We start from the raw sequence: 10,251 nt of genomic DNA on the forward strand, positions 1-10,251 counted from the left end.
CTCTCCTCTCCTCTCCTCTCCTTTCTCCTCTCCTCTCTTCTTTCCTGTCCATTCTTAAAACAAAATGTAAGCTCCTTGAAAAGCAATGCTATAAGGGGAGAGGCCTCAGACTCTCTTCATCTAAGGCTAACATGTGACCCATGAAGACAGGTTTAATTCTTTAACTCATTCTTTTGTCTTGGAGGAGAAGACTGGAGGCTCTGACTTTATGAGTTTGAAAGCTCAGGAGAGCAAGCCACTAGGAAGTCTGAGGGTTGAGTTTGTGCCAAAGTTTGTAGCCAGTCAGTCTAGTTTTAAGGTACCAAAAATCATGGTCTAACTTTCATGACCCAGTTCAGAGGTAGTTAAAACAAGGGCTCATTCAATTTTGATGCTGCATTTGGATGTGAATTTGGTAGATCCCATGCTGAGTAGATATTAAATTGTCATTCCATAGAGAATGAGGTGTTATAGGGGAGAGTTTGCTCCAAAAGGTTTTTTTTGGGGGGGTTGAATTTTTATACTCCTGGTCTTCCTATATCTTTCAAGTAAATATCCATTTGTAAAAGCTAATTAATTTTAATTTATTAAATGGAACTGAGGTATTAATTACTGGAAGCTAACAATGGGGGCTATAGTTGCTAGCACGAGAGAAGAGACATCCCTAATTCCTCAAGTGTACCTCTCAAACCCGGAGAAGGAAGATGCAGTCAACCCTTTCTCTGACAGAGTGAGGTCCGAGTACTCAATATATAAGTGATCATCTATACAGCAAAGTAATGATCACAAAAAAACCAGAACAAAACACAACATGATTTTGCCAAGAACAGGTCACACCAGACTAACCTTATTTCATTTTTTGGGAAGGATTACTAAATCAATAGATAAGGGAAATGATTTATATATGTATGTATACACACATATGTATATATGCATGTATGTATACACACATATGTATATATGTACACACATACATATTTACATGCATTATATATATATATATCTTACTTAAATTTTAGCAAAGTTTTTGACAAAATTCCATGCAGTTCTTGTGGAAAAGGTGAAGTATGGACTAGACTATATAGTACAATTAGACAAATTTGGATCTCATTGAATGGTGAGAGTAAAATGGTGGTCATTAATGGTTTGATGTCATTTTGGAAGGAGGTTTTCAATAGAGAACACCTGGGCTCTGTATTTGACTCTGCTGTTTATTAATTTTTGCCAACAATGTGGATAAAAGCATAGATGGAACGTTTAATAAATTTGCAGAAAACACAAAGCCAAGAATAGTTAACACACTTGGGAATGGAACTAGGATCTAAAAAGATCTGAATAAGCTAAAAAATCGGATTGAATCAAACAAGATGAATTTCAACAGTGATAAACAGAACATCTTACATTTGGTTTGAGAAATTGACATAATAAATATAAAATGAGGGAGGCAGGATTGGATAGCCTGTCTAGCTTATTAATAGTTTGTCTGAAGATTTGGGGTCTTTAGTGGACTGAAAGTTTAATATGAATTAGTAGTGTGATTTGGCATCCAAACCTCCCCCACCCCAAACCCTAACATTAACTTTGACTGCACTGAGAGAAGTGTAACTTTCAGGAATAAGATGACAATAGTCCTACTAAACCCAGGTCAATATCTGCAGTTTTGTGCTCTTTTCTGGGCACCATGGTTTAGGAGAGACACTGGCAAACTGGAACATGGCCAGAGGAGGGCAAGCAGGGTGGTGAAGGACCTTCAGTCCATGGCATATTAGGACTGGGTTAAAGGAACTAGAGATGTTTAGCCTAAAGAGGATGAGGCTTGTGTGGGACATGATAGCCATGTTCAAGTATTTGAAAAATCTTTGTGTGGGGGAGGGATCAGACTCATTCTTTTTGACCCAAGGAGGGTCAGCTTCCTTGCTCATTCTTAGGGGCTGAATGCCACTTGTCCCTCAAAGAAATTGGGATACAAACCTAGTCAGCATGCCGGAGTCTTTCGTTATTGGAATCAACCAGATAAATTGCTCCACCAACCAAGAATGGCCATGCATTGTTGTCCACAGAATCAAGGAGCTGTCAATCTATTGATCCTTTCTGTGTCCAGGCTGGGTGACATTTCCCACGTGGGTTTATAATAAGCTGAAGATTTTGCTCCTGGTGGTGCCCTTCTATCAATTCCTTTCAACTTTACAACCACACTTTTTCCAGGAACCTAAAGATATTGGTTTCCTCGGAGCCTAGCCTAGGCACAATGGGGAGAAGTTATAAAGAGAAGTTAGGCTTATAATGGAAACAATTTTTTTCCCAATGAAACCTATTCAAAAGGGAATGACCTGCCTTGGCTAATAGTGGGTCATCTTCATTGAAAGTCTGTTTGTCCAGTTTACTGTTCTGGGGATTCATTTTGGGGTATGGATTGGACTAGATGGATGCTGAAGCCCCTTCCAGGTGAGACATTTCTGAAATCTTCCTCCTGAGATGGATTGTAAAATAGACTCTTGACGGTTTCAAGATTGTCCCTCTTCAGGCAGTGTAGACTTTATCCCCATTGTATATTTGGACCCCTCCAGTGACTCTTCCTGACTCCATCCTCATAAGAACCATGTCTGCTTTCTCATAATGAAAAACACCATTGAGGACCAAGGTAGTTCTATGGTAACCGATGATGAAATGAGTTTGCTATAGAAACAGTGAGACACCAGTTCCATTTTCTCCCTGTTGCTGTCCCCCTGCCAGCTTCATCTAGGAATGTTCTTGGGATATTGTGGCTCATTTGGGTTTCATGCCAAGTTTTCTACAGACTTATTTTTCTTTCTTTGATTTCCACTGCTTTGTGAAGTTCCTCATCTGCCATCACCCTTTGCAGAGTTTCACAAATGAGTTTTTGTTCTAAACTGCTGCTGCTCAGCTCTCTCTCCACTCCCCCTTTTCTCTCTCTTTTTCTTTCTCTTGTCTCCCTCACTCTCTCTCTACCCCCTCCTTCTCTCCCACCCTCTCTTTTTTCTCCCTTTCTCTTTTCCTCTCTCCTTTTCTCTCTTCTCTTTCTGTGTCTGTGACTCTGTTCCTCTCTCATATCAAACGTCTTCTGGCCAAGGAAGTTTCTTTACTCTTGGTCACTGTGTAGTGGGACATTAGGAACTCATTTGAATAGGTCAAATCGAGGCTATATCCAATTGTACCCAATACAGTTTTCTCAGCTTTTATCCTTTATTCTAATTTGATGCTGATTTTGACATTTGCCCAAATGAAATGATGGTCTGGTTGCACACTGACATCTGATTCTGATGTGATGCCCACAATATCAGTTACATATTGTCCATGTAAGATAGAGTCACTTTCAGTTGTGATTCTCACCAGCCCTAGTGCTGACTCGTTTAGAAAAATAAACAATTTAATCTCTAGGTATTCTAGGAAACTGCACTGGCAGAAGGAGTTTCTATGTTTGGAAATTCCTTATATCAATGAGATGGCAGATACCAGCTCTGTCCCTATCTGAAAGAATATATTCATGAGATATAGATGTGAGGCTTCTGACTGTTCTCAAACCTTTGACCTCTTTAATTTCTCTAACTTGAACCATATTTCCCAATGTACTTTTCATAATTCTTTCCCGTGCTGACCATCACATGAAGTTGCAAAATCTGTATTGAATTGGTTTGTAGGATCTCATCAAGTTTATTGGGGAATCTCTTCCTGTCTCTGTCTCTCTGTCTCTGTCTCTGTCTCTCTCCCCCCATCTCTCTCTGTTTCTTCTCTTCAGCAGATGTTAGTGTCTAAACCATCATCATCAACATGGTAGTCTTTTTTCTTAGTTTGTCCTGAACATTTCAAGATGGGACAACCAATTGTCATATGAAATGATCCTCTTCTTAAAGTGTAGGTCTCACCATGTCATCCCCTTGAGCAATGGGCTCCAGGGGTTTCCTCTCATCTCCAGGATTCCATGCAAACTCCTTTGCTTGGCATTCTAAGTTCTTCACAATGTGGTCCCTTTGACTTTTCCAGTCTTTACATGCTTTACTCACCTCCCTATGTACTGACCTATTTGCTGACACCCCATCTCTTACCTCCATACCTTTTCACTGGCTGTCCCCCATATCTCCCTGGGTCTTAGAATCACTGACTTCTCAAGGAAGACTCAGCTCAAGAACTACCTTCTGCAGGAAGTCTTTCTGGATTTCCCCAGCTGCTGGAGCCTTCTCAGCTAAGATCACCTTCCATTTACTCTGTATGTATGTTATGTGTCTATTTATGAACATGTTGTCTCCCCGCTAGACTGTAAGCTCCCTGAGGGCAGGCACAGTTTGGGCCTTTCTTTGTATTCCCAGCATTTAGCCCAGTGCCTGCCACACAGATGCTATGGCTTGGGCACAGATGAAACCAGCTGCTTTCTTTTCCTCTCCAAGGAGAACTTGTGAACCATTTTTCCATTTAGTTGCAACTTAACTTCTCTCTTCAGTGTTGATGTGGTTCACTTCCTCTAAATGTATATGAATTCCTTGGTTATTGGACAAAGATTGCATGTTTTGGGTACCAATTGTTAACAGATGGCCTCAAAACCGTGTGAATCTTAGCTCCCTCTGGCCCCTTTTCCATGACTCCATTACCCTCACTGTGAAATTGAAAAGGATCTGCATTGGACTGAAGGACATTAACATTTTTTTCTTTTTCTCATGGTTTACTATGACCAAATAATTCATTACCTTGACATCATCTTTCTAGGAGGGAGTCTCTTCACACTAAGTGTGCTCTTCTCTCTCTCCACCCCTCTTCTCTCTCTCTCTCTCTCTCTCTCTCTCTCTCTCTCTCTCTCTCTCTCTCTCTCTCTCTCTCTCTCTCTCTCTCTCTCTCTCTCTCTCTCTCTCTGTCTCTCTCTCTCTCTCTCTCTCTCTCTCTCTGTCTCTCTCTGTCTCTCTCTCTCTCTTTCTTGGAACTTATTCAAAGCTCTTCCAGTGTGGTAGAGCCTGCCAGAGCATATGGTCCAGTGGCATATCTAAGAATGATAATCATAACAGTGTTTATTGAGCAATTTTTTTGTTCAGTTGTTTCTGACATTTTGTGATCCCATTTGGGATTTTCTTGGCAAAGATACTGGTTTGCCATTTCCTTCTCCAGCTCATTTTATAGATGAGAAAACTGAGACAAACAGGGCTAAGTGACTTGCCCAGGGTCACACAGCTAGTGTCTGAGGCTGGATTTGAACTCATGAGGATGAGTTTTCCTGAATAGAAGCCCAGTGTACTCTATCCACTATACTACCTAGATGCCCATTTATAGAGCAAGCACTTTATAAATGTTATTTCATTTGATCCTCACAACAATCCCTGGGAGGAAGGTGTTATTATTGTTCCCATTTTATTTATGAGGAAACTGAGACTGAGAGGTTAAATTATTTGCCCAGGGTCATGAAGCTAGTAAGTGTCTCCTAGCTATTATCTATCAGTTCCCAGGACACTCTTCTTCTATCCCCAGTGAATTCAATGTCTGGCACAGTCTGTCCCTCTATCTCACCTCCTGACCTCTTACCAGGAAACTTCAACATATATATTGATATTCTATCAAAAACCATAACTTCTCAGTTCTTTGCTGAACTTGTTTCCTATGACCCATTCCTCCACTTCACTGTAGCTGCACACAAGGTCATATCTTTGACCTTGCCATCATCCATAATCTAAAACAGAAGAATGCCACCCACGTTGAACTCTGAAATTTCTTTATTTGATTATAATCTAGTGAAGTCAAGGAAGACAAGTGTTTATGAAATCCCCATTATGTACCAGACATTGTGCAAAGCCCTTGAAATACAAAGAAAGGCAAAAGACAATTCTTGCCCTCAGGGAGCTCACATTCTAAAAGAAAGCATGCAAATAATTACAAATAAGATTAAATAGGATATATTGGAAACAATCTCAGAGAAATCATCGAAACCATCGGAGTTGGTGAGCTCACCAGGCAATATAATAAAGAGGAAGAAAGGCAGAAATAATCATCTTTACCATTTCATGTTTCCCTTTCCCTTAGGATCCAAATCTTGTTCTTCATCCTTATTAAGACCTTGCTCCCTCTTTAGTTCTTTCCTAGGCTACTACTGGCTAAGATTAAGGAAGATCTTTAAGAAGATGAGACTTTAGCTGGTACTTAAAGGAAGTCAGAGAAGACAGGAGGCAGAGATGAGGAAGGAGAATTTTAATTATGGTGAGCTGGGAGATGGGTGTCATGGGAAAGAAAAATCAAGGAGTTCAGAGATATTGGATTGTAAAGTACACAGAAGGGAGTAAGATGCAAGGAGGCAGGAAAGATAGAAAGGGACCAAGTTGTAAGGGACTTTAAAAGTCAAACAGTGTTCTCCATTTGGTTCCAGAAGTAATAGGGAGCCACTGAAGTTTATTGAAGTAGAGTGTGAGACCTGTGCCTTAGGAAGATCACTTTGGCAGCTGAGTGGAGGATGGGCTAGAATGGGGAGAGACTTAAGGAACAGAGTTCAGCTGTAAGGCTATTGCAGTAGTCCAGGTATGAGGTGATGAGGTTCTGCATCAGGGCAGTGCCAGTGTCAGAGGAGAGAAGAAATAGGGAAGTTAAGGGAGGCCCAACAGTAGTGTTCAGGTTCAATTTTGGGATGAAATGAAATACTTGTGAATAATTGAATAGCTGACAAAAGGAAGTTTAATTTGCTTAGTACAGCAAGGATATGTAATGAGGATACAGTGGACCTTGGTTCTACTCATGTTTTTAGAGAAGCTTGTCAGGTCAGAAGGGAATGCATGGTGAATTATGTGGTCTTTGGATATCCACCAAGTTGAAAAGGCTTTGATGCCACATGAGTGGGACTTTTTAATGCCCTTAGGTGACCATAGAGGCAAAGGCCAGTCAGGTGGCAGGGATAAGGAAAATTAGTCTTTGTCTTACAGAAATGTGGCTAGAGTGCTGGCCTTATCTTCCTGAGTTAAAATATGACAGCAGACATTTTCTAGCTGTGTGATCCTAGGCAAGTCATTCAATCCTTGTGGCCTCGGTCTCTTCATCTGTAAAATGAGCTGAAGAAGGAAATGGCAACCCAGTCTAGTATCTTTGCCAAGAAAACCCCCAAAAAGGGTTCATGAAGTCAGACATGACTGAAAATGACTAAACAACCTGGTGCTAACATGGGGGTATACGTGAAAGATGTCATGAAGGTACAAATGAAAGAACCTGACCACAGATTGGGTGTGAGGGAATGAGCAGTTGAGGATGATGCCTTCATGAGTTTTGAGTCTAAGTGAATGGGAGGATGGTAGTAGTCTCAACTGTAACAGAAATCTGGGAAGAGGATGTGAAGGAAATTATGATTTTTATAATCATTGATATGATATGTGTAAAAATATACTAATAGATTCTATTTTTCAGAATTGCTTTTTCCATCTTGTGAAGGATGGAAAGATTCACAATGCAGCTGGAACTGATCAATCAAACTGACAAGGCTCACAATCACTGGCATCCTTCTGCCAGCCTACCTGAAGTGAAGTGAATCAAAGACTATAGAACCTGTTCCTTGTCACAGAGCTCTGGTCCTGTGACACACCAAGTAACGATCCTCAAGGACTCAAGCAGCATTGCTCCCACAGGACTCAAGAATTGTCGTATTGTCTGCCATTTGTGGGTTTGTCATGGGAAACCACTCTGGCCCTGGGAACAATTGTTTGTAATGTACCTTCCCACTTGTGATTTATGTATGTAATCTCTGTCTTCAGTTCAGCAAGGTGGAATTCTGATCAGGAGAATTCCCAATTTGCAAATCTGTTCCTCATAATGAAGCTAATTAATTAAATGGCTACCTGATTACTGGTACTTTGTCTCTGGCCTGCTGTTTTGTCATTCTCAGGTTAAAGACTGGGTCAGTAAAATCCTGTTAACAGTGAGAATGCTTGGAAGGAAAGGTTGTAAATTCTGTTTCAAACATATTGAGTTTAAGATGTCTAAGGGACATCCAGTTGGAGATGTCCAACAGACAGTTGGAGATGTTAGCCTAGAGGTCAGGAGAGAGGTTAGGGCTGGATAAGTAGCTCCTAGAATCATCTGCAAAAGCTAATTGACCTTTTAATTCCCAAGTCTGATGGCTTTTTCTCAATCCTTATTTTTGTTGCCCTCTCTGCAGTCTTTGATGCATGATGTCCTACAGGCATCTCAAACTCATTCATTCTCTTTCCTCCCTTTCCTCTTCCTTATTACTGCCCAAGGAACTGTCCAAGGTGCCTTCCTCCCATTTACAGCAGGTGTCATTTGCACTCATCCCGCATATCTAATCTGCTACCAAAATCTCCTTGTTTCTAGCCTCAGGACATCTCTCAGCTTTGGAGATCATCTAGTCCAGCCCTCTCAGGGAAGAAAACTGAGGCCCACAGAGGGGATATGAACTTCCCAATCAGCTGCCTGTGGTCATTTTTACCTTCACAACATTATTTGTATATGTTCCCTTCTCTTCACTTGGGGCAGTGGACCTCATCACCTCATACCTGGACTCAGTGTGGTCCTTTGTTCTTGAAGAGGACCAAAAATGACATCACTATGTTGGAGTCAACATGTCTCCCTGTGCCTGATCAGATCAATATGAGCTTGGAAGGCTCTACCACAGGTTGGGCACAAATACAATAGTCTCATTGGTCTGCCATAAGTCTCTCTCCATTCCAGGCCATCTTCCATTTAGCTGTCAAAGGTACAGTGACCATACCACGTCATTCCTCTAATCTATAGACTCCAGATCCCTATTACCTCCAGGATCACATATCTAAAGAAAAAATCCATCCCCTTTCTATCTTCCAGTCTTTAATCTCATCTATATACTCTACAATCATAATGGCATTTTAAAAAAGTCCAGACCTGTGATTTCATGGATGTAAGGATATTTCCATTGTGGAAATTTCCTCCACCAATGCAGGTCAGCAGTTCATCTATAACTCATTACTCTAAGAGAGTTGCTTGGGGACATTGAGATATTAAGTGACTTGGCCAAGGCCAATATAGTTAGTGCATGTCAGAGACAGGACTTAACCTGGGTCTTTCTTATTCTAAGACTAGCCTCCCTATCCACTAGGTCATTCTGCTCTCTTATAGGAGCATAGAAAAAAAAACATAGAGCAGTAAGAGACAGTAGAAATCATCTAGTCCAACAGTCCAGCTCAATACCCACTTGGGAGATTTTCTTCAGGAAAGCCATCCTTAACAAATTATGCTTAATACTTTCTATTGTTGCTGTTCATCCTTCATTCTCAAAGAGAACCAATGACATCATGGGTGACATGTCTTGACTTCTGAGTGAACTGGATTTAAGTGAGGCAGAGATGCACAAAGTCATCAGCTTCACTTTCTCCTCCAGAGTCATCCAAGTCCAGTAGCAAGACCTACGCCAAGAAGATTGGTGATGGCCTAGTAGGCAGTGGGAGACATTGGCCCATCTAAATTAAGGTCTTACCCAGTCCTCACTTTGTGTGAGGCACCACCCTTTCAATGAAAGTATTGTTTGTTACAATTCTAGCTTGAATTAATAGGTCCTTTTTAAATAAAGGAATAACCACTTGTTACCTCATAGTTTTCACGCTAAGAATTCAACAAGATTTTCCCCCCTTCTTGTATTTTTTCTTGTTGTCACAAAATGCTTTTCAGGAAACGTTTACACCCCTTCTTCCTCTAAGACAACAGTAGGTTCTTCAAGGTCATTTTAAGAATAATTTTAGAATAATATCATGTCCCTTCTTAATATCACTGGAATATATGTAATGTGGGGTTTTGCTTTTTTTTGTTCTTGGTGCAGCCAGAATTAAGACTTTCCACATCATTAGGAACATAGTAATTGCTACTAAATTGGGGAATTGGGGAGGGAGTTAAGTGGAAGAGACTGATCACCTCCCCAGATGTTGGGATTAGCTCCTCAAACCTAGTACAGCTTGATCCCCTTTCTTCTTTCCTTTGAACCTCAATTTCTCTGCTCTGAAAATGTTGTAGTCGCTACTCAATCTCCCCCAGAAGGTCCTTTTATCCAGGACCTCTTCAGAATGGAACTCAGATTTATACATTTCCCTTTCCTGATATATCTACAAAAACAAACAAACAAAAAACAACACATACACAGAGGCTTGTTCTAGCTTCCTGAGGATCTTTACTGCTCAGGAAAATAGGTAAGGGTTTAAAAAAACAATCTGGGAAAGTTAAAAGACATCTGGCATAGTGGAAAGAGGTCTAGGTTTGGGGTCAGAAGAACTGATTAAGTCCCAATTTTATTACTAATGTTGCTGGGTAACCTTG

The 10,251-nt window shown here is 40.7% G+C and overlaps 1 long non-coding RNA gene across 1 annotated transcript in view; it reads left to right on the forward strand.

The window, feature by feature from the left end:
* The window catches only part of LOC138154211 (uncharacterized), a 57,036-nt gene extending 47,892 nt beyond the window's left edge, over window positions 1-9,144 (forward strand). The window contains exon 3 of the long non-coding RNA XR_011166574.1: window positions 7,360-9,144. This is a non-coding gene — a long non-coding RNA (uncharacterized lncRNA). The remainder of the gene's footprint in view (window positions 1-7,359) is intronic.
* Window positions 9,145-10,251: the final 1,107 nt, after the last annotated feature.

This window comes from Petaurus breviceps, unplaced genomic scaffold (genome assembly GCF_028583685.1).
Source record: "Petaurus breviceps papuanus isolate PSGF00001 unplaced genomic scaffold, PetGlider_PUasm1.0 91041, whole genome shotgun sequence".
NCBI classification, from domain to species: domain Eukaryota; kingdom Metazoa; phylum Chordata; class Mammalia; order Diprotodontia; family Petauridae; genus Petaurus; species Petaurus breviceps.